This window comes from Hirundo rustica, chromosome 1, assembly GCF_015227805.2.
Source record: "Hirundo rustica isolate bHirRus1 chromosome 1, bHirRus1.pri.v3, whole genome shotgun sequence".
NCBI lineage: Eukaryota > Metazoa > Chordata > Aves > Passeriformes > Hirundinidae > Hirundo > Hirundo rustica.
In genome coordinates this window covers 6615025-6641213 of record NC_053450.1, presented here as the reverse complement: position 1 = coordinate 6641213, position 26189 = coordinate 6615025, and the positions used below count along the sequence as shown (strand labels likewise).

General features: G+C 39.4%; 1 protein-coding gene across 2 annotated transcripts in view; it reads right to left on the bottom strand.

The window, feature by feature from the left end:
- ZFAT (zinc finger and AT-hook domain containing) overlaps window positions 1–25703 on the bottom strand; it is a 117617-nt gene extending 91914 nt beyond the window's left edge. For both annotated transcript variants that reach the window (XM_040059710.2, XM_040059718.2), the window contains exons 1-2: window positions 25627–25703; window positions 13976–14162 (exon numbers count right to left, since the gene is read on the bottom strand). The gene's annotated coding sequence lies outside the window, so the exon portion shown is untranslated. The remainder of the gene's footprint in view (window positions 1–13975; window positions 14163–25626) is intronic.
- Between the last annotated feature and the right edge of the window lie 486 nt (window positions 25704–26189).

The following is a 26189-nucleotide window of genomic DNA, read 5'->3' as shown; positions in this document are numbered from 1 at the left end:
GTATGAATTTAAATGAGGAAAAATCCTCTAATTTTTATAATGTATTTGGCATTATAAGTGAAAAATATTACATTTTAGAGTCTGAGCCTTTCAAATATTAACAAGGATACCAGATTTACTGTAATAGTGATCCTCAAGAAGCCAGTTTATGCTTTATATATAAAGATGAGGAATTCCATGTCATCCATTTCTCCATTTGAATGAAAATATTTAAGCTCTTTTTAAAAAGATTCTGTTACTTAATAATGCCCAAATGTTGAAGCCATACTTCATCTAACAACACATCCATCAGCAGTTGTCATGTGATTCTAAGATATGACAGAAGAGCTACTAGGACAACAAGAGATGCGTGTCTTCTTTTTTCTCCTATGCAGATTGCCCATTCAAAGATATTTATCATTTTTAAGATGCAAAGGGCAACAGAAATTGTTAAAGATTAGTAGTTTTACAACTTTAATGATCTCTTGGTTTGGGAATTGTTTTTACAGCACCCTGTAAATCTGTTCCTCCTTTGACAATGATCAAGTAGATAATAAGCAATAAATCACTGCTGCAACTGAGAATTGAACATTCAATATAAGGTTTAAGATTATTTCTGTCATCAGAGTATGAAACATTGCTTTTCAAGCAAAGATATATTGTTACAGTTTATTTGCAATTAGAAAGATAGAGATCCCATCAGTTAAAGCCTGTTTCCCAATAAACATGCAAGCCTTCATACAGCCAGAATCATAATTTGAGCATGAAGAGACTTCTGGAAATAACATGCTGCTTCCATAGAAATTACTGCTTTTAATACTAAATACTACCAAAAAATGGGATTCCCTGCTTGCAAATGTCTCTTGACCATTGAGAAAAGCTGCCTTTCCAAGTCAGTTGAAGTAAACATCCACCCCCAGCCCCACCACTTGTTATAGCTGAGTGTAGGATGTTTACAGGAACTAAAAATCAGCTGAACTATATAAAAACAGCAGTGCCTTTCAAGATATTAAAAAAAAAAAAAAAAAAACTGCAGACATACTTTAGTGTATTTGCACCACTCATACAGTACATACAACTCTTATTAATCTTCACTAACATTACAAAGTCAATCCATGCATTTTAACATTTAATCTTCTGAATATCAGAACACAGTAATATCCATGTACAGTCCCTGGTGCTGTAGAGGTCCAAAAGCAAAAATGAAATGTTTCTCTCTCACAGCCTCTGTAGAAGAGCATGCTATTGCACTTAACTGCCAAGGTTCTTGATGTTCACTACAGGCACCTTCTAGAAATCCCAAACAATTTTTAAAACTGAAACTCAGCTCTAAAGTAAGATTAACGGGGTGGTAAAAACTGGTAATTACCACCCCGTTAATCTCCTCTAAAGGGAGATTAACGGGGTGGTAAAAACTGGGAGTCCTCAAAAATGTCCATCTCAAATTCTAGGCAAAAACAACCCCTTGTTTATATTTCCAGTTTCCTTAGTGCTAAATTTTACAGCATTTGTTGCAACATTTGTACATCTTATTTTTTATGTTCTTAAAATAATTTCCATTTCTCCTCTAGAACTTTAAGGCACTTCTACTATTTTCATTCTTATTTTCACCTCCAGTTTCAGCTGTATTTCAGAAATACATTATAATAACAAAAGAGCAAAACACTCCTCAACTTCAGCATTTTATCTTGTATTTTACAGGTGTGTTTAATTTGACATCCAGTCTTGAACAAACACGACCTCAGCAGCGCAGGAAGAGAAAATTCTGATGAACCCAACCAATCAAGAGACTGAGCCTCAGCCTTCTCCAAGCTCTTCTTTGAACAGGTGTTTGCAGCTTTACTGGGTAAAGGAATCACAGATGCATATTATTTCATGCATGGAGAAAGGGGGGAAGCCCTCCAAATGTTTTAACAGTTGTTCTTTGTATGAAGGAAAACATGAGCTCAAGCAATTCCGCTGAACACAGCTGCGAGTTCTGAGCAAGAGAAGACAGCGCTCGACCAGGTCAGTGCAAAGTCACCAAGGACTTTGGGGTATTGCTTGTAAGTGGTCACAAAAGTGCTCAAGGAACACCACAGGCAAGCCAAACACTGGACTGCACAGACACTCCACACTCCACCTGCTCAGCAAGGGTCAACCTTGGTATTAATCACAAACTTTTATCACCAAAGGCGGCTGTACCTTGCACCTGCACATACAGCTAATGCCAGCCACCCAAAAGCAGCAGCTGTGTGGCCACTGTTGTCACTCTGGATCCCCAGCCTGGTTTTCATTCAGGTATTTCCCCTGCTGCCAAACACCAGGAACTCATCCATGTCACACACACAGTGATGGCTGGCATCGCATGAACAAGTTGAGGTCATCTGCTTGCTGGGCATCAGGCTGATGAGTCAAATCTGCCTCTTGTGTGTTTGCGAGCCTGCCCTGCCTTGTTCTGCAACAGTTACTTCAACTCCTCATCCCCATCAGACCTGCACAGATACTATGCCAAATCTCCATCATCCCTTCCCAGATATCCCAGTACAACAAGCTCACCGGGGATCACTGCATAAATATGTGTTTGGACAACACCATGATACCCACCTTCAGCCAAGTTTGAGACATGCTAATATGTTCAGGACTTGGTATTTTATGAATAGAGAAAGCAGATCCTTTTATTTCAAAAACTTGGCAAAAAAACAAAACAAAACAAAAAGACCCCTCAAACAAAAATAGTGTAGATTTTTAAATTCATTTATTTCCTGCAGTTACAAGCCACTTCAAATTAGTTTCCTGTGCTGACATGAGACATCTGTGTTTGAGTACATGGATTAGACACCAGTACAATATGAAGGTAAGCACAAGTCCAATTCCACAAGAACGGACTGACAAACCACACGTGAGCTAAGCTATTAAAAAAAAAAAAAAAAAGGCAGCACTTATGCGGCATGTGGAATGGCTAAGACAGCACTAACCAAAATGAACACTAGATTAAATATAATACATTTACTTTGAACTAAGTTTGTTAACAAAAACCTTTTCCTTTCCTCTAAGTCCAAATACTCTCTAGAACTAGGAAATGCTAAATATTTACAGCAAAGAAAGCTTGGAAAACAACTACCAGCTTTTTTTTTTTTTTTTTAAGAAATCAAGCTCTGTAGCTTCTGCATCAAAGCTTTTTTTATAAATATACAACCATTATTTATCAAACCAAATAAGACAGTTATTTTTAAAGAAGCTATTTTAACTGAGGTTACATTACGTGTGCAAGTTGCTTTAAAAATCTTCATAGAGGTGCTAGCAATGAATTAGACCAATAAATAAGTTCACAACCTTCTATCACCCCACATGTTCCCATGTCACCAGACAGAACACAGGGTAAGAAGCAAAATGGTTACAGCAATGGGACCATCACAGAATAATGGCTGTCCTTGATTCACCTTTGGTCATTCCCTGACAGCTTCAAAATCATTACCTTTCCAATGCTTATTAGTCCAGCTTTCCCAGGACTAAGAAACCCTCCTAATTTTAGTTCAGTTAAGTTAAGGAGAAAATATTTTACTTTTTAAAAGTATCTGTATTTTTGGTCATAATTATCTTTTACAGAACCACTGTATTGAAGCTGAACAAATAAATATCTAGGTTTGGTACACTACCACTTAAAGTCTTTCATTTAAGTGTTAGGCAATAAAAAACAAAACAAAACCAAACCAAAAAAAAACCCAATATTTTGGGAAGGAAAAGAATGGAGAGCTAAGTTATTGGAAGAATATTTGTTTGTATTAGCAGCAGTTACTTTCATTAGCCATCCCTTTAGAAACAGAAGACTAGTGAGAAATCAAGAAGGAAAGAAATCCCAGGCAAGATCCAGGCAACAACACGTGCCTGGAGGCCACTGGAGAAAAGGGGAAAGTGCTGAAACTTTCCTGCAGATATTGTTCCTGAGAACATGACTGTTTTAAGTTGTTCAGGAACTGAAACTTACTTCAGTGAAAACTTACTTCTGAAGGAATACTTTCAAAAGCTGTTATTTCCATGAAAGTAAACCATGGTGATGGTGGCACAAACCACACCACAGACAAGGACATACACTGGATTGAGAGAACAGCAAAACCAGACTAGGCTATGTGCTTTTAACCTTTATTTTGGTCTTGGGTTATGCCCAGCTAACAAATAATATGGAGCACAACCTTCTTACAAGGAGACTCGGAATACAAAATTGCAAAGAAAACAACAAAAAGCAAGGCACAGCAGATATGAGGCCTGCTAAGTATTTGACAGCATAGACGATAATATGTCCTCACAGCCCTAAATAACAGAAGCTGCTAAAACAGACAATTAATAAAGTAATGAAGAGTTCATGGGTAACTGTAGAAGTTCACCACCCACTTGTCATCCCAAGGAAGCCTAATCCTGTAGTTTATACCACAAAGCAGCAAAGAGCTCGGCTTTGAGCAACTCATGCACCAGCTTTGGATCTCTATTTCAGACTAGATTTCAGGAGATCACACCCACCAGCCAGGGTAACTCATAGGGAGGCAATGTCTATAGAAACAGTGCTTGACAAATATAAATGCACATATGTATCCATGACAGCTTCTCCTTCTGCTGTTGTCCAAGCATAGCCAGGTGCAGCAAACATCTGACTGAAAGCTGGAGCTGGTACAGCTTCCAGTCGGGGATGTTTACAGCAACAGACTACGATACATCACTGCAAGGGCCTCGGTGCAGAGCAGCTGGTCAGCTCTAGGAGAGGGAAATAAAAAAAGAAAGGATTTCAGACAAGCTTCTGTAGCATTCCAGGCGATTACTGTGCAGATAATATTGAAGAAAACTTTTTTTTTTTCATTCAGTAGCAAAAGTGCAGTTTCAGATTCACACACAACTTACATTAAATTAGTACTTCTAAATGTAAAAACTAGATTAAAAATTCTCAATATACATTTTAAGATGTCTTTAGGTTCAAATAGATTAATTCTCATTTATATATTATTTTATATTTATTTATAAATATACATTTCATTTATACTTTAAAAAGAGACATAAAATAATTATTATTTTAAAGATAGATTGACTTTACTTCCCTGTAGGCTCCTTCCTGGTGCTCGCAAAACAGACTTCCACTTTGAACTTTCCCATGAATTTTGAAAATGGCTATCGTCTAATAAATATTTCCATTTTTAAATACAGCTCTATGTAAAATTAAAGACAGAAGCAAAAACAAGCCATGTTCATAATGAAGAAATACCAGAAAGAGAAACTTGACAGAATTCTGAAAATATTTACCCTCAAGGTCAGAATGCTGCCTGACCAATTTAAAGCTCTATTACAATCAACTGATTAAAATAAACCCGAACCAAACCTACTCCCTTTGGGTAAGCATTAAAGGAGGGATGGGGTGAGAGGGAAAGCAACTTCAGGATGGAATAATTTCACTCCCAATCTTCAAGTTCCTAACAAAACTCCCATAAGACTTGCATTCAGTTCTGCAACAATATTTTCTCTAAGTTAAAAGAACCTTTATAATATTAAAATTTAGTATTTACACTGTATAATACTCAAAGAGGAAACAGTGTACATTACACCAAAATAATTTACTAAAAGCATTTCACCCAGTTAGTTGTTGCACTTTCTCGTAATGCTTTGATTTCATGCCATGGAACTGAGAGCATTCAACCATTCTGGTTTGATCATATTCACATACTTCTTCACATACTTCTTAGAAGCCTTAATTTTGTAGTTTATAGCAAAATACCTTCCTCCCACTAATAGAGCTGCAAGCAGAATGATATATTCCACATTTATCAGTCCTTATCACTTCCAAATGAAAATAATTTTTCAAGTCACAAGTTTTCCAGTGCCAGATTATTCGTAAACTTCAGCAATTTCAGCTTGTCCTCTGTTTAGATCTTCACAGCAACTCATACAAACAGAAATTATGATAAGCAGTTTAAAACTGAAGAAAAATTACAGTATTCAAAATTTCTCAAGTTACAGAAACCCAATCACATGCAGTTTTCAAAGAAAGGTTTCCCTTTTCAACACGAGAAGTTGTTACTAGTAAGTGAATTTCGTTATTACAGGAAGCAGCATGCAGTCACTATGGATACCATGCTGACCTTCATTATTTTTGAGAATAAATAACTAAAAAGCCAGTGGCCATTTGCAACAAAGGCCTCTTCAGGCTGTTCCCAAACTGAAAATTCCTATTTTACATCGGAAAGAAATAGGCTATTTCATGCAGAGGTAGGCACATGGTATTTGACTAATTAGGCTGCTGAGCATTAAGTTGCAATGAGCCATTTCTTTGGCTGCTTTCCTTTAACACTTCTTAAGGAATAATGAAGGTTACTACAATGTCACCTGCCCAAAGAGAACAAACTCTCCACAACCTTGTTCTGGTTTACCACGTACATCATCACAAAATTGGCAATCTACATGACACTGGTATCTCTTGCTGCTTTATTGAATTCACTATCAACTATAAATACTTGCATAACATCTTACAAAGTAATTATATTTGTATAAAAGGAGTTGAAGTTTTCGTTTCCAAAGGTGGTGTTAAAGAAGCCAGAGGCATTACAGGTGACAATACAACTACATGCTTGAAAGATATCAATTTCTAAAAAAGTTCAATCAAAACTGAAGCCATGCATTCATTAAGAAGCATCTTCAGCTATCTTCCCAACCACTTTCTTCTTTTCAAACAAAAAAGTAGAGAGCACACTCCAATCTTCCTTAATGGCACAACCCTCTTGTTTTTGTAAAGACTAAAAGCTCTGAAAACAACCAAGATTTATTCTAATGTCATCACAAGCTGAAGAACATTGGCTGCTGGCTTCTGTTAATGCCTTTAACTGTTTTTCTTGAGAACAGTAATAAAAGACACTTAAATAAAAGAAACCATTCTTTAAAGTGTGAAGTCCCCTCCTAGCTCCACACATAGAGAACACACAGAATGATGCAGAAGAAGTCTAATGTTAAATACTGCATGAAGTCCTTCTGACACCTGAAATTTACCTCTTTGTTATTAGCAGCAACATAAGACCACCTGCCTAGGAACTGCTCTTCAGCTGTCAATACTCCAGAATAAAAAACAAAACAAAAAACAACACCACCAACAAAAACTAAAATGCTTATTTAACTACCAGAAAATCTGTGAATGCTGGCTGTTGATTTCCATTGTGAAGTTCTTTCTACTATATTTAGATTTGCGTGTAATTCAAGAATCTCTTTAATAGCTAGGATTTATTGTTTAATCCTCAATTCTCTTCTGGTCAATATGCATGACTTTAAAAAAAACCCTCATGGGATTTCCCTCATGGAAAACTCAGGATTTAAGAGAGACACCATTACAATACTGTTTTGTGTTCATTCACCAATTCCAAATCAAATCCACGCAGATCACCAAGATTTACTGAAATTTTCCCAAGTCTCCATTATTAATTTACCAGTCACACCAAACTTCTACTGCACCTTTCATGAGCACCTTGAGCAAAAAGTCAAGCAAGACCGGAAATAGGAGGAAAGGAGGAGGGAAGGAGGAGGCAAGCAGCCAAAGAGTTTCCTCCTTCTCTTCCCCCACATCTTAAGATTTCCTCATTGAACAACCAGCATCACCATTGAAACTCTTTGTGCCTGGGGCCTCAGGTGCCACATAAAAATAGTGAAATGTAAATGGAGCCTAAGGAGCCTCTGTGTGTGTGTTCGGAGCCAAGGTCTTGTCAGTCAGTCCATCTGTCAGTCAAAGCAATTCACCCTCAGATGCCTGATGCAAGCACAGAGTGATGAGAAATGACAGAGTCAGACAGATGCTCGCTGTTGCTATGAGGGGTTTTTTTGAAGTCATGCATATTGACAAGAAGAGAACTGACTATTAAAGGCATTCTTGAACTGCACACAAATTGAAATACAGTAGGAAGAACTTCACAGTGGAAATCAAGAGCTTCCACTGTGAACGCAGTGAACTTCTGACACCCACACAGAGTTCACTGCAGCACTACAAGTTAACAATACCCTCACCATAAGGAATTACAATGAAGTAGGAAGTGTACACAAGTAGTTTGAACACATAATTTCCTGTGTATTTTCAGAAAAACACGTTCAGCTCATTTTGATTACTAATACTTACATAGTGCAACTAACAAATTCAGCACAAGAGGGAGAAAGACCTTTTAAACTGGGACATGAATTCTAACACAATGAAAGAGGCTGACTCTAACGTTACCAATTGTAAAGAAAGAGGGAAAAAAAAGTGTCTTTGTGTTTTAAAAATGTCTGGGAAAGCATGAAAGAGTGTTAGTAGCACACCTCAGGTGGAATTTCAATAGGGGCTGGATGCATACGCCATACGTAATTATTTCAGTAAAACAAACTAGAAGTCTCTGTGGTAACTATTTTTATTGGACAAAAGGAGTTCTAAAGGAGGACAAACTACTGAAAAAGGATAATGGTGTGAGCCAAAATGAAGTTCAGATCCTGATTCAAAATTGCCCCCATCTTAGTCTGAACAAAGCTCGAGTAAGTCTTAAATGTAGTGTGCTCTGCCTAAGAATGATGGCAGCAGTTAGATACTCCCTTCCTCCCCACCAGAGTCTCATATTCCTCTGGCTGAGCAACGCAGCTCAGCCTAAAGAAACCATATGTTTATTTACGGAACAGCATCTTGGCTCTCCATTGGGTGGAGTACCATACCCAAGATGTTATTCAGTCAAATTAAGTCTTTATTTCAGGGAAGTTCTGCAGTAACTGGTAATCTCCAGTCACCACAGGAGGTAGAGAGTGGCTAATTCAAGGCCATTTTGCTTTAAAAATGAGCTTAAAAAAATTTTAAACGCATCTACCATACCTGCAATCAAGAACAGAAAAAAGAAGAAATGGTATTACCACCCTTAATTGCATTTCCCTTCCTCTGTACACAGTCATCCAGTTTATACTGCTACAGGACATACAGCAACATGCACTGTTACTTTCACTTTCTAGATTTTCAACTTTTCCAGCAGGACAGCCTCATCCCAATGCACAAGAGAAACCTGAACAACCAGAACTACAAAATTAGGAGAAATATGAATACTATGAATGTATTAGGCCAGATTTCACAAAAGATTCTAGCCTTTCCCTCAAATTTCCATTGAAGCATTCCTACCTCAGTGTCAGCAAGAAATTTTGATTATACAATCTCAATAGGTTTAACATTATAATTCATTACTGCTATCCATGGCATAGTTCTAATTTCATAGTTTCAGCTATTTACCTCCTTTGGTCCCTCTTACAGGAAAGGAATTTTTGTCTCATTCCTGGTAAAGATCTACAGGGAAACTAGATTGCTCAATGTGGGACAGATTCTTGTAGATATTTAATGATAAACTATTAAATCACTAGGTATTTCCAGCTCCCTTTACTGACATATCTCCATGTTATCCTGAAGTCTTCCAACTCCTAATATGGGCCCATAATCTGTTCATCTTCCAAGGTAACCAATCTCGCTGATCCAAGATGACAAAGCTGCCTGTAAAAACTGGGCTCTCTTTCATTTTAAAGGCATCTTTAAAGCATAAGACTCAGAAGATCCTCCAGTCTGAAAAAATACAGAAAAAGATCATACCAGTGATCTGATTGCTCTAAGAGAGTGGAAGACAGAAGCACAAGGACAAAAAACAACCTTAAACTTGACAAGGAATATAAATTAATAATACAACTAATAGATGTTCATTGCAGTGCCCTCTTAAAAAATAATCTAAATACAAGGAATGGTAAAGATTGAATTATTTGTATTAAGTCCACTACTGAAGTCCTTCACACCTGCTGACCCAAACACAGCTGAGCACAGACGGAACAACCTCTCTAAAAAGAGAAACAAAAAATCTATATAAATATGTAATTTGTTATGTAGGTTGTTGGTTGCCTGGGGGTTCTTTTCAGTGGATATCAATTGAGTCTGGTGTCACAGACTCCAATCAATGACATTTAAATCCATTTAGTACACTCCTTCACTTAATGACTTTTCACTCACATTTGCAATTATAATTCTCTGGTGATATCAGCTGTCAACAATAGTTCTCTGTAACACCGTGAGGGAACAAGTAGAGAACTGCAAGCAGACATTCAAAGTCCTTTTGCTTACCTTGCTGAACAAGGGTACATCGGGACAGTCTGCTAACAGCAAGGTCCAACAACCAAGACTGCAGCAATTACTAAATTAATGCAGAAGCTGGTAAGGGCCAGGGCACCAACAGATCCACAGAGAATGTTCCCATTTTAAGGATAATCCTCTATGAATGTATTCCAATCCTTCCAAATTAGTATAGTTGCAAATAGGACAAGACCTGGCTTCATCACACTAAATTTTGAAAGCAGAGTCTGGAGGCAACTGCTACAGCCTGTAGATTCTGATGAAAGTAGTGTCACAACCACTTATTTTCCCTGCTGTCAGGGAGGGGTCAACTGCTCCACTGCAATTAAATCCTGATGGGTATCAGACTGAGAAGCAATCTACACACTGGTATCAATCCTAATCTTGCTCCCAGAGCATATACATTTTTTAAAATTACTTCAAAGAAAATAAATGCAACCCAGCAAGCATGCAAGTCACAAACATCAGATAAGTGCAGAGCACTTGGGTTTACAAAACATCTTTGTTCCTATGCACAAGGTTTTTTTAAAGAAAGTTAATTACTTGTTTTGTAATAATACCCAAGAGATCAATTCTTTTAAGCATACTCATAATCCTGCTCCCACAGAGGAAACAGTGCACGCCAGAACAGCACCGTCACAGCATCCACTTCAGGATCAACAATCTCAAAAACAAAACCAAAACCATACAGCATGAAACATTACAAAACTCTTTTCAACTACTTTCATACTGATTATCTCTATTTAAAACACAGATTTCACCAAGTCCGTTGTAGAAAATAATTTTCAGGATTTACTGACAGTAATTGGAACCAGACACAGTGTGCTGGCCAAGCAGCTCATTTTGAAAACATTAACTCCATATTATAGAATCAATCTTACATCAGATCTGACAAATAGACTTGGAAAATTACTGATTTCAGAGCCTCTCAAACACCATCTCCTCCGTAATCAAGCTACCTCCTTCAATAATTTATAACAAGCAAGAATTAAAATAGACTTTTCTAGTTTGCAAATTTGCTAAGAGTTTAACTGATAAAATTGAGTTATGTTTCCCTACTTGGAACAACAAAAGAGTTAAAATTTAGTTAATGGACTAATACAATATGAGGCATACAACTTTTTGAAGAAGACAGAATTAACTTTTAGTAGGATTTTTTTTTTCTAAATAATGAAAATAACTTTTAATTTTCATACCAACTGTTAAAAATTTTCCTTACTAACTACTAAATTTGTTTGTTTGATTCTGTATTCTACACAGAATTACCCTAAGATTCATCAAATCACAGAATATGCTGAGTTGGAAGGACCCCATCAGGATCATGAAGTCCAACATCTGGCCCTACACAGGACACCCCATGAATCACCCCATGAATGTCAGCACCCAGCCTACAGTGACAGGCATTCTGGGGATAACCATGTGCCTCTGAGCGTTGTCACCTACTAAAGCATCATGGCATTCACAGAAAGTTCCCACCATCCCTGTGCCTGAGAATGCAAAAGTAGAGTCCCATCAGCTTCTGGAAGGAACATGGAAAAAGTCCAGAGGAAATTAACTTTGGTAATCTTAAGGAGTTAACAAATACTTATCAAAGGCAGAGTGTACCCAGCTCCTGCGGGGCTGTAATGAAAGTTGAATGGCCCAAAGAATGTTCTTCAACTTCAGGACAACGTTCAGGACAGATCTCCCACCACAGACTCACCTGGAAACTGAGGTGCCCAGAGCTCCATGCAGAGAAGGGAAGCTGGCCTGGAAAACTGGCCAAAACTCTGGGCCACACAGCTGCAACCAGCAGCTGAACACCCAGTTCCATCTCAGCCAGGTGGGACCCCAGGGGCCATCCCAGAGCTCCAAACACTCACCAGCACCCAGGAAGCTGGGGCAGAGCACACCCTCAGCAAACTGGCAGGGAATCAGAAAGTGGAAGGGAGCAGGGAAGCAAGGGCTCCCACGGGGAATGGCAGCACTTCCACAAACATAAACATAAATGGATAAGCCCAGGGATGGGGCCAAAACAAACCTCATAATGCTCAGGGCAGGAAAGGAAAGCTTTCAGGTTGGACACAGTGACAATTTTTTTCACTCAGAGGGTGGTGAAGAGCAGGCACAGGTTTCACATAGAGGCCATGGATTTGCTGTTCTTGGGGGTTTTCATGACTTCAGGGGTCAAAGCCATGACTTACCTCACCCAGAGCTACTTCTATCCCTGCTTTGAATGAGTGGTTGGACCAGAGATCCCCAGAAGCCTCTTCTGACCATTACACCTGCAACTTCACAATCTCATTAAGCCCTGTGATATGCTTCCAGCAACTATAGCCCTGTTTATGTAATTGTCCTCCGACATGATGAAGTCAATATTTGATATAGAACTATCCATAGATTACACCAGTAGTCTTTTCTATAAATAACCAGGTGTTATCAATAGATTCCACTGCCAGTAGGTCCAACAGTTCTGAAATCACAAATATTTGATTTTAACACTATTTTTATGAGCTGATGCCAAATATTTTAAAAAGTAAATTACATAGAAAATAGAAGTTGCATACCTAAGCCTACTGTATTTAAATATGCTACCAAGCACTATCTCATGGTCACCTCTGTAGATGACTCAATGCTCTTCCAAAAAAAGAACCTTTCAAGATTATAATTTTATGCCATTAAAATTATTATTTTGGTATTAAAGAGCAAGCAATATGAAAGATATTTTTACTTAGCTTGCATGCAGGAACTCCCTCAAATTTGAAAAAAGCAGCAGAATGTTTCCTACAATACACTATTTTGAACATGAAAATTTTAAAATATTACTCTGAAGCAGTACACAGGGATGCCTTGAATTAAGGACTGACCACTGATTTTCAGTCTCTGTTTTCTGTGATTTTTGTTTCCTCCCAGTACTGAATATAGCTTTTCAAACCATCATAAACTAAATAATGAAGATGGACAGTATGACCCAAACTATTTTTCAGTCACCCTACAAGTGCAGGGCCTCTGTAATAATCAAAATCAAACCATTTACAGTAAACAAAGAGTTTAGAAGTAACTTAGGAGTAGAATGACCAGTTCCTACAATGCATTCCCATAACAATGCAGTTTAAGCAAGAATTCAATGCTTAAATTGACAAAATAGTTTGGTGAAGGGGAAACCAAGCATTTTTACCTGGCATTAAAATCCTGGGGTTTGGGTACTTCTGGTGCAGAAACCTGAAATTCCCACGCTGTCAGCAAGTTTCAAACTAACAATGAGAGCTACTCAGTTTTACCAAGATTAGTAGCTAAAATGAACTCTCTTCCTTGCATTGACTGATTCTTTTCACACCTTTTGGTTAACTAACTAAAGCAGTCCTCTAAAAAACACAAACTGCAACCCTCTGCCCACATTAGTGGGTAGTGTACTGTAATGGGAGCAGATCTGTGAAACCAAACAGTTTGTGCTGAAGACAATATTTAAACTACACATATGCCAGGGTATCTCACTTCAGAACAGGCTCTAATCCTGCCTAAGGTCGAAATATCCATAAACCAAATGCATCAGTGAAGTCTAGAAGCACTTGCTTCAATTATGATTTTTCCAAAACACGACTTGCACGTTCAGCAGGATCAGCAGCAAAGAGTGCCAGTACCCAGCCTACAGTGACAGGCATTCTGGGGATAACAACACACAGTTGTTCTCAATCTTGAAGAAATTTTTATCAGCTCTGCAAAATACAGAGTAATACAAGAACATAACAACTACATGCAGCTGAATTCTGTGTCACACCTCAAACAAAAAACAACTGCGCAACAAGAACACCATTTAATGCAACTTAGTATTGCTTTATAATTATCTTAATGAGGGAGGCTGTTGCACAATGACTGTTCCAAAACCATGAAAAGAATACTCACACCCCAGAGTCTGACAACTGGTACGCTTTCAGGATGGTTTGAACATGGCAAAAGCACTGTGACAGAAGGGTAGTCATGTCCTCTGTCTTCCAGCTGAGGGATTCCTACTTCCTCTACTGCTCCAGGAATTTTTTGATTTCATGATGCAAGTTACTTGGTCAACCACTATATTAGCTGCAAAATAATCCTGGAAAAAAAAAAAATTGAGGAAAAAAAAAGATGAGTTTTCTGCAACAGCAGGCAGATGATCTCAATCACTGGAGAGCGGTTTGATGCTCAGCACTGACTGAAAGGTACTGCATAGGCCAGGACTGCCTGTTGTGGTGACAATACGGTGCTAAACCAAGATAGGTGAACTGTTTAACCACAGCAGAACCTTCCCTTCTCCCAGATCCCTAAAAAATACTTAAGACATTTGGTATCAACATTTTGAGTGGGGAACGCTAATGTGAGCAAGATGTAGATCACAGAGAAACTGTAACAACAAAAAATGAAATTGGGAAAATCACACTTCCTTAAAGGTAATATTAACTTTGCAACCATTTAGATGCAGCTTCAATACTTCCCTGCCTTGCAAGAGGAAGCTGACATTCGGAAAAAAGAAAAAAATCAGCAGAGGAAGATCAAGTTGCTTTTCACTCTCTGCATTGAAGTTCACCCCCACTGCAAGTCTGAACACTGTCCTTCAGCCTCTTTTGTTAACACTGCACATTAACATGGAGCTCTTCCCACAGGCTTCAGTGCCAAACACAGCCAGCAGACTCCACCTCCATGGAAATCAGCTGAGCAATTCCACAGCAATCACTTTTCCTAAATGCTGGAAGGAGTCCCAAGTCTGTTGTCTTTTCCCAATGCTCCACTTGCCAGTACTTGGTACAGTGCAGGTTAGTCCCAAAAGTACCCGGCCCTTGGGGAGGCCAAGGCAAACCAAAAGAACACAAGAATGAACAAAAACCTTTCTGAGTAGTCAGAAGCATCTTAAAGCACCTCAGGCAAAAAATCAGGTAAAAATTCCCCTGAAGACTTTGCTGGAATACCATGTTTCTGAATACTAATATTCCTGAAAAATATCTGTTAAAACCTCTACCCAAGGATGTGGTTCTATCCTCTTACACTGACTGGAAATGACACACATGCTGCTGACACATAAGCATCAGTTACTTCACTAGGTCAAGGGTACAGCTCTGCAGAATTAGCATGAGTGATGCAAGCCAAGCCCAAGAACAGAGCTCCCACACAAAAATGTCATTAAGTCTGGAGTTTCTGCACAAAAGATTTTATTTTATATAAAAGAACCTGAAATAAAAGCTTGCTAAAGCTAGGCATCAACCATAATAAATCAGGAAAAAAAAAAAAAAAAAAATGAAAGCTGCCCACCTCATTTCACCATATTTGCATATGAAAAATGTTTACAAAAATAGAAAAATAAGAAAACATATGACTCTTCATAGGAATCCTGCCATACTCAGTTCCTGAACTGAGTTCAGGATGTTCCCTGAAAGAGGTTTGAAGCACAAGGATGCTACAGTCCTTAAGACCTACTTCACCTGTGGAAAGAGATAAAAAATTCACTCAGCTTTCCACAACAGTTACCATTTTCTTCAATTGCTTTTTTAAAAGTCAAACAAAGTAGGACAGGTAACTGAAGAAAACTCCCAAGATGTTTGGGCACTGACTAAACTCGTAATTACTTATCTTCTACAGCCTCTTCTGAGGTGTTTACCAGTGCCTCTTCTGAGGCATTTACCTGCAGGTGCAGGACAAGTTACTGAAAGCAATTTTTAGAGACACCTACTCTTCCTACTGTTTATCTGAGTGGCCAACTGCAAATTCTCAGTCAGGAGGTTCAAGGACAGGCTGGACAGGGCTTTGAGCACACTGGTGTAATGGAAAGTGTCCCTGCACATGGCAGATGGTCCATTCCAACACAAAACATTCTGTGATTCAGTAACTGTAGCATCTCAAGCAGAGTTCACTGGAGACCATATTAGCCCAACAGAAATGCTGTAAAAACATCCAAAAAATTCCTCTGAGCAATCAATTCCATTAAAAAAAAAATCAATTTCACATGTAGTTAGTAATTTTCTTTCAATGTGAAGCATTCAAACATAACTGGTGCTAGAGCAAAAAGCATCAGCAGCAGCATTTCTAGAAAAAATAGGTTTTGTGAAAATTCCTAAAAGTTAATCTGTACAGTGGGACCTACAAAGACACACTTAAGGACATGCTGCAAACACAGGCTTCCAGTAATTTGTATACAATAAACTCAAGCACCAAAACTCACCACTCTTGAACAAAGCCACAGTCAGCTGCCTAGGCTCCACTTAAACTCAAGAAAAAGAGTATCAGAGTCTGCAAAATCTGTTAAGCTCTGTACACAGGTGAAATCTAGTATTTAATCTTGCAAATACCAATTTAACTAAAATATTACTTAAAAGTACAACACCTCAAATCAATTATATTTGACAACTTAAACCAGTAGCTTGAAAGACAGGGAACATCACAAAGTTATCAAGAGCCTGTACACCACAGTGCTTCAGTCTCCAATGATCTGTAAGTCCCATCTGTGCAAAGATTAACCAGACAGCTAAAATAACTTGATTCTACAGAGGGGGGAGTAAATGACTGAAGCAAACAGCCACACAGTTCAAGTTACCAGCAGACTATACTGTCTGAACTATTAAGAAGTAGATTGGCAGTGTACCAGTAAACTGACAGAAAACTAGTACTCACCTTCTCATTTAAAGCAGGCAACTTAAGAAAACATTACGCCTTCTCCTGCCCCCCCCCCCCCCCAAAATAAATTAATCATTAACAGTCTTTGAAAACTGCAGCAGAGGTTTGGTTTTACTGGGATGTCTGATACTCTCAGGAGAAATTTAAAAGTAGTATTACACATTACAGAAATTTAAGCTGTGCAAATAAAGGTCTTGTTTCTTAATTTCTATCAAAGCAAGAAGTCAGGTATCATTAACTACAAGAAGGAACTTCACACTTAAGTTTGTGTTGTGTAAGAAAGAGCAACGAACAAACCAAACTTCTCTCTGATCTTGCAATATGCAACTTCACATTAACATACAGAATCACAGCTTCCATCAGTTTGTTGGAACCCAGGAATGTTTAAGTACACAGATTCATTATACTTTGATGAACTTTTACTGCTTCTAGTTAATATTTGGCATAACCTGACTCTTAACTGAAACATCACCTTAGCAGCCCCTGATCTAACTAGTGTGTTTATCAAGACAAATCATTCAGTCACCATATTCAAAGCAAAAAACTCATCATAAAATTTTAATTAGATTTCTGAACGCAAAGCAGTCATTCAAGCTGAACTCGAATGAAGAATGCAAGACCAAACAATCACGCCTAATCGTGTATCTAAGGATATCAACTACTATATTTATTTTGTAATTAATAATATTAAAAGCACTCGATCAGATGTGGCAACTCTTTCTTCAAGTTAGAGTAATCAAAAAAAAGAAAGGAAGTCAAAATGGACAGATGAGTAGTTTAAAAAAAATCTCCAATTTCCTTGTTGAAGAATCTGTCTTGTATCACAGCTGTGTCAAGTTTGAACACTGCAAGTTCAGTTCAGCTAGAGATACGCACACCAATCTTCACAAAGCCCTAGAAAGTCACCTTTGCTTTCCTTAGCATTTCCTTCAAATACTCCCTTGATATATTCAGAACAGATGAGGGGCAGGTTACAGAAAAGCTGTCTTTCCTGATACCAGAACATTCCCAATGTTCCAGTGACCTGAAAGTACCTGATCCTGTCAGAAGACAGCTTAGTTATCCCACTGCAAAGAGCTGTGTGAAATTTGTCCTTGACCTACAGGGAGATCCAAGGGTTATGCTCACAGAACCACCACCAAGAAAAACATTCCTGAACACTGCCTTTGTTGTACTGGGATAAAGTATACATCTGTCAAACTAATATTAAAAATTAGTTAGCTCTAGTATTTCTTATCTTAACCTAATCTGATAGGAAAAAAATGTGTTTACTTGTCCTTCTACAAGTGAGTGCAATATTGATTCTCTTACGTTAAAGTTTTACTGGGTAAGTTTACTGAACAATAATTTAAGATAAGAAAAAGTTCAGAAGAAGCAGACTAGGGAGCGAATGAGAAAGAATATTTATTTACAAGCATGATCTGTACATAATCAGATCATTTAAGCAGCAGAGCTAAAAATATATCACGAGGTCTCTATAAAATGTTCAAGGTACTCTCAGAAAACATGGAGTTAACAAAACACAGTACACTAATCATATGAGCATGTTGCAACCATGTTCATTAAAATACTGATGCATAGCAAATATGGACCAGTCAGCAAAATGAATACAGATAGAATGAAAAAGCAACTTTTTCAACACAAAGGTGCCCATCTCCAGCCAGAGCCCCAGCAAGGATGAGGTAAAAGAAAAGAAGATGTGATGGAAAACTCAGTAATTTTAATTTTGAATACTTAAAGCTAACACTAATAAGACACTATTACTGACTTGTCAGGCCCAACAGCAGAGGCCTGCTTTAGAACTCAGGTAAGAACAACCAGATGTGTCACCATGTGTTAAACCAGAATCCAATTTTCTGTTTGTTCTGCTTTTACCCTTTTGTTTCCCATTTCAATCTTACTAAGTCTGCCTCCTGTTTTACTATTTTGTTTTCCTGGTACTGAGGATATAAGGAAAGGAGACAGTTTGGTGAAGGGTAAAAAATCTGTTCTGTGCCAGCAGCCCCAAGAACTACCCTGAGAGAGGTGCTTTGAAAGCTCATGCACTGAGGAACATTTTCCGCAGAGCTGCAGAGGGTCAGCAGTGCATCTTCTGCTGCCAAAAAGCACTTTCCAGAAACTACAAATCTGAGCCTTTTCTGGGAGTTATCAACCGTACACAACACAACTCTCCACTCACCCAAAACTACAAACTCACATGATTTCTGCATGTAAAAGTGCCCATGAAAGTCAAAGCATGGCCACCCCAAGCAGGGAACTGAGGAGTTTGGACAACACATAGACACCAGCTCAGTCCTCAGAACACTGGGAAACACTCTGAACATCTGCAGAATGACAACCCTGCATTTGGCTGAACCCTGCTCTATCTGCAGAGAGAACAATGAAGTGCATGAATAAAGCCCTCTGAGGCTCAGCTGGCAGTTTGATTTATTATACTCACGTTAAGCCTCCAACATTCATTCTCCGCATAGCTCCAATACAGCAAAGGATTTGGTTTGGACTAACTTACTTTATTTCTGTATTCTTGACATAAAATGCCCATGCTCTTCCAAATTTCACTAATACCTCTTTGCTATCTAACATGTTGGTTCAGTGTGAAACATCAGAATTAAACAGCCCTTTAGCTTCCTCATTCCCACAGGACTCATCATGCCCTCAGACACGAAACAATCTTATCTAGGGCACTTCTTGTGAATATTTTAATCATTTTCCCTTATCTTTCTAACCTTCACTTCTGCAGAAATACAGACCATGTTTGCTCTACCTTCTTGTGCTGTTAAACTCTTTACTGCTGTTGTTCAGACTGAGGCATTGCTAAGACACAGCACAAGGAAAAAACTGGTATTACTAAAGGATAACTGCAGGCATGAAAAATTATCTGTTCTAAATAAATTTTAAACTGAAAGGTGTGTTGTGATCCTTCCATTCAAATGCTTGCTCAGACAAAGCAATGCCTCTTTCTTGGGAAGTAGTGTATTCTCCATTTAAACCAGTTCACTACTGTTTTAGCCTATGGAACTAGCTGAAAAAGGAAAAAAGCAGAATCATTTTGAAACAAATATAAACACAACTAAGTTACTATTGATAACTGGATCTCAACACTCCATATGTATACTTTATTATTATTATTGACATTATAACCTTTTTCAAGTAAGAACCAGTAGGGCTTTTTTTGTTCTATTCCTGGATTTATTATTTTTTATAATTCTTAGCATTGCATGAGGGGTTATGGGATCAATCATTCACCAGTGCAGTCTCTCCTGCTCTTCTTTCCATTCCACACTCCAACAGCACATACAACCAACAATCTGGAAAAGACCACTGAGCCCGGCAATGAACAGTCAGGCCAGACAGCTATCCAAAGTTTTCCCATAAATTAGATAAAGTAAGTTACGTAAACAATTTACATGAGTCAATCTTACTACCTTCCAGACCTTTTCAGAAAAATAAACAAATCTATCATCACACAGGTTCAGGCACTAAGATTTTGGATCATTTTAATATTATTCCATGTCATGCATGCCAAAGGTAGAATAAACTTGCAGATGAAGTCTATAACAAGCTGAACAGATTTTTTAATGTTTCCCAGTCCTGATAGTTCTTAAAGCACTGACTTTTCCCTCATCTCAAAAGCTCCCCCAACCATGGTGGGCATGCCTTCACCCTTATATATCCTTCTAGCTTGAAGATTTTTACCTCTCTGGAGTATGGAACACTGATCACAACAGGAAAAAATCCCCAGCATGTTCACCAAACCCAAAATGCAGCAGCACACAACCAGCGTACTGACAGTCTATTCAGCTTGTTCTCAATCTGATTATTCACGTGTTTTGTACTGACTGCCATCTGCCCACTCCTCCTCCTGTCTCTGACACAGACTTTGTGCCATCTCATAAGCCTTTTTTTTTTAGCACTTTTCTGCACACTTCCTTCAGGACACTGCTACACGGAGGGAAAGAACTTCATTGCAAGATTGTCTCCTGAAGCTCCCCAGGCATTACATTTCAATTCAAATAAACTCCAATTTAGAAAAGGTTCTGCCATGTAACACTCAAAAAAGCTGTATATACTTACCTTTTGCTTTAAAAACATTTTTATATATATAACATACATGCAGATAGATTATACATATTAAATGTATGTATAAATACATTTACATACATATTTAAGACAGGAGATAGAGTCAAGACAAAGTCAGCCACTACTCACACTCTTTTTTTTCCCCCCATTTAAAATGCAATTTGAGCACTAATCACTGGAAGATACATACCAGAGTAAGCACACAGGTATTTTTATTTTCCACAAACAATCCACTGCTTCATAGGACTTGACAGTTGTCTCTATTAACTCCATGGCTGTTGCAGCCAAATCTTATCAGGCACTGAAAAGGACACTGGGATTAATTACGTAGCTCCAATCTGGCCCTTTTATTAGTATCAGGAATGTTCATTCCCCAAGTTGTACATGACAGTCACTTAAAACTCCATCTGGCTTTTATGATTTACACCAGGAACTTCCGTGCTACGAGTTCATGAATGTATTAACTGTACTGAAAGGTCTGGGTTTTTTTTTTTTCCCTCTCTTAAAGAAAAAATGTTTGCAACAAGCAGCTTAAGTATGAACAAACCTGCAAATGCCTATTAGCGCTTGGAAATTTAGGAAGAAAGATTGATTCTCTGCTTCTTTACAAGGCTTTTCAAACAAGGTTTGTTAGAAAAAATTGGACAAAAATAAATGCCAAAGAGCATTCTCTTAACTCTCTCTGCTGCTGACCTTCAGCCCTGACACCCACTGCATCCGGTGGGAAACTTTTTCCAAGAGCCAGCCTTGTAAATACTTTAGCAGATTTAAGAATCCAGACTGCGTTTTATTTGTCCACATCTACTAAAAAAGGTACTGATTTATGACAACATATATGAGGACCTTTATAAGGTATCTGTCACACAATAAAATAGAATTAACAGAATCCTGAACGTGCTACATGAAGGTATTTTTGAAGCCTGGGGGTTTTTTTGGGAGAGTTTGCTTGGTTTGTTTCTTTTTTTTATGATACTTATTCTTACAGCTGCTACAAGTCTCTACAACTTCATTGCTGCCTATTCTCCTGTATATGGTTTTAAAACAGATCTGCATATCTTCCATAAATAACAAAAGCACTAGGAGAAGCCCATGCATCCCTATCTTTGGTTAATAAAAGTAACAGTGATAACTCAATTCCCTTCTCAAAATAAAAATTCAAGTTTCTCTTAGATGTTTTGCCAATAAATGTCCTTAAATTTGCAAGAACAGGTTACTTAAAAGGACTTAAATTTGCAAGAACAGGTTACTTAAAAGGACTCTGTTCAGCTTTTCAGCATCTAAGGACTGCACTGGTTCTTTTTTAATAACCAATCCTCTTGTCAAGTCTTGCATTCCTCTTGTTTCTCCACTACAATGAGAAACTGTTTTGTGCAGTATGGAGCAGATCACTCTGGAAAGTCACAGGAGAGATTTCCTTTACTTCCACAGGGAACATCAGCATTCCTTTCCAGGTGCACTTCTCCTCCAGGTCAACCCTTCTTCCCTCTGTAGATGGTTCCCCTGCAGAGCTATAAATCTCACAGTTTTGTGCATGATTGTGCCAGATCAGTGCTCGTAAGGAAACTTTCCAGCTGCTCCGAACAAGCCACGGAGTCAGACAAGGACAACCACGTTCACCAAGACAGGTAATCAGGAATTTGGCTCCCTCACACTGATACAGCGGCGTGTAACAAAAGAGACTGAAGTACGAAACATTAGACACTGTTCAAATAAGGTGCTCCATTTACTTAGAACTAGATTATGCATATTGCTTTACTGCAGGATTTTATGCCAGCAAGTTTCAGCTAGATTTAGCAAGCAAGAAAAACAAGAAATGTTTGGGTTTAGTGCTTATAATGGAGGGTTTGTTTCAATTTCATCCATCAAATAGCAGTACTTTCATTATGCATGAGTAAATGCTAACTGCAAGGACAATTCTGAAGGACCAGTATCTGAAGACACAATTCCTCCAAAAGGCCTTGTAACAAGCAAGACTTTTGCAGTGACAGTGTAATAAAAGCCTTTACTTTCCAGTCTTAGTATTATCAAGGCTTCTGTTGACACTTAAGTCCTTTGGGTTTTATGGCTGTTTTATCACCAGCCATCAAAACTGCATTAGTGGCCCATCTACATATGATACAGATCAAGGCTTCAGTCCAGTAAAACCTGTCACATGACTTCACAGTGGTTACAGCTCTATTACCAAAAGGAGCAAGGGACAAGCTGTGTCTCACTCCAAGGTATTCCTCAGATGTCTCCTAGGACACTGGCTCATAGGAAACTTGCATGCAGACATTTGAGACAGGCAGCAGCTCTCAACCCCTCCCGTAAGATAACGCCAGTGAATTATCATGCATGAGAACAGCAGGACAGGATGTACAGTGTGAGCTTACATAAGACACAAGGCACTGCTGGGAACCAGCACAAGTGAACAGCATAAAGGGCTCAGAAAAATGCTGATGTCACTCGTGTACATTCAGCTTGCGCTGGCCAAGTTTCTCTGAACCCAACTCTGGCCTTTCTGACTGTTTGTAAAACCTTGCAGTGTGCTCTGCTATAGCCAGAACTTGAAAAGGAACTTGTTTTCAAAATCCTGTGTTTCTTCTTAATGAGAGCTTTAAGATGAGCAAGAATCTAAAGAAAAACAGAAAATGTAATGCAGAACTGGAAAAAGCGTGTAATTGTGTACACAAACACTTGCTCCCAATACTTACTGAGAAAATAGCTCAAGCACAACTTACCCGTCTTAAAACATGACCTCTGCAAACCTACTAAGGTCAATGAGACTTACAGTAGTTACTCAGTGAGCCTGGCTTGCATAAATGAAAGATGCCTAAGGGTAGCTATGAAACCGGGTATTTGATTTTTCCAGGGCACCTACATATTAAGAATTAACAATGAACTGCCATTCTACCAGAGCAGCTTTCAGGTTCATCTAAAAAAAAAAAAAAAAAAAAAAAAAAAAAAACCCACACCAAACCCCCCCCCCAAAAAAACCCAAAACAAAACAAAAAAACCACCCCCAAACCAAACACAATTAGGTTGTGCTTACCTCCTCTTCAACACAAAAGCTTTCTTATTTAATGTTAATCTGATTATGGAAGTTTTACATTAAATTGAGTAGGTAAGTGAGAAACTATATATCAAGTTACTTTCAAAAAAATCCCCAAGGCATGAGGCAAACAGTGCTTCTTCCTGGTGTATCCCTCTACAATATGTTAAAAAAAAAAAAAAGCAATTTATCTGCACAAGTCATATTAAGCAATACTGTAGAGAGAGAAAACTTATTTCACTCAGGTCAGGATTTGCAGCAGCAACTCCTAGCTCTGTGCTTGGCTGCTTCGATTTGTTATTGCAGTGGCTGCACTTCAGAGCAGTATGTGAACCACAACAGTCAACTCCTTCAGCTTCAGAACTCCTGTATTTAGGTTTTTACCTATGAAATAGTGGAAGTATTCTGATTTTCCACAGAGAGCATCCTATAAGGTGAGGGGAAAAAACACTGTTCCTAAAACTAAGATTGCCTTTTATTACAGGTACAATGAACTTATTGTCACTCCCTTTAGTATTTCCTTGCTAACATGCTATGTAATTCAGAGAAGTCAACTATTGGGGATAATCTGCTACATTGCAAAGGCACGAGGTTCACTCAGCAGTGGAAGAGGATGCCCCACACGTTTGTTCTAGGCAAACAGAAGTGGAAAAAACCCACATCCATGGAGTCTTTGCAGTGTGGAGCAGCACCTCTTTGAAAACACACATTACATCAATATTTGAAGTACAAGATGACCACAGTGCAAATCATGCAACATTCCAGGTTATTAAATATCTTTCTAAGCAAGCTCTTATTTCCATCGAAGTGTAGGTACTACAGTTCACATCCTGGGTAGAGCCTTTCTGCTTCAGTAACAGAAATACCATCACTATCTACCCATTATTGCCACAGCAGCTAAGCATTTCACAGTCATTAGTATGTTTATCCACAGGACGTTTTTGGAAAGCACCGCTATTCCCGATTCATAAGCAAACAGAGGACTGATCCAAGGTCACAGAGTAAGTCTGTGGTAAAGTAAGAAACTTCACCTGGCTTTGCCTTCCTGCAACGAATACTTTCTATTAATGAGTCATTGCTGCTCCTCTAAAATATTCTTTCTGCAGGAAGAGACAACAGACTGCCTGTGGCATTCAAACTCTACATGCTAATAGCAGCTCTGCTCCAGGGTTTGCTAAAAAAATAAATCACACCCAAAGGCCTTGTTCTGTACTGTACTGCTTATGCACTGGGCCGCTGTGGGGGGAAAAAAGGAATATACATATATATATTATTAAAGAGCCTGCATCGTCTGTGACCCAGCTCTTTCCCTAGAGACACAAAACCCAGTCCTTGAATAGTTTTACTCCCTCACGCCACAGACCACCGGGCAAGGGCAAAGTGCAGGGAGGAAGGGACAGTCAACTGAGAGACAAGTTATACAAAGCTGGGGGCCGGGGCGGGGGGTAGCTCTCCCTATGGCCCACAGGGGGAAAAAAAAAAAAAAAAAAAAAAAAAACCAAACAAAAAAATCCCCAACTTCTGTTGGCGGGTCAGGGGGTCACACTGCGGGGTCACAGCCCCGGGGACTCCGCGGTGGAAGGACCCCCGGCACGGGGGGGGAACAGCGGGAGGGTGCGGGGCTGCCGTCCCACCCCGCACAGCGCAGGGAGCCCTCTCCCAGCTCCCCCACCGCCGGGGACGGCCGGCCGCGACCCCACACCCCGGGGTCCTCCAACAGGCGCTGCCCGACCCAGCCCCGGCCCCCTCCTCGCCGGCCGTCCCCCGCCCCAAGCTCGGCCCCGGAGATCCGCTCCTCCCGTACCTGTGCGGGGAGGCGGCGGGGACCGAGGGGCTGCCTCGCCCGGCCGGCGGGTCCCGCGGAACCTGCGGGAGCCCCGCTGCCGCCACGGCCCCGCCGCGCTCGCTGCCCTCGCCTCCAGTTTGACCTTTCCGTGTCTCCGCCGCCCGTCCCCGGCACCCTCTGACGTCACCGCCATGGTAACCAATCCCCGCCCTCTCCCGGCCCCGCCCTCAGCCCCGCGCGCGCGCGCACGCGTCGCCGGCGGGAGGGGGCGGGGCCAGTGCACCCCGGCGCGCGCTCATTGGCCGCGAGGGGCGCGCGGCCCCGCCCCCCCGGAGTCACCCACAGGGCACAGAACGGATGATGAATATGTAATATTGATATTATATGCGTTTATATGATATATATGTATCTATATGTGTGCGTGTGTGTGTATATATGTGTGTATATATGTATACGTGTGTATGTGTATGTATATCCCTTTTTTCCCCCCACAGCAGTGAACAAGCAGGATTCTGAGACAGTACAGAACAGGGCCCTTGAGGGTGATTAAATTTTTTTTTTTTTTCTTTTTTTTTTTTTTG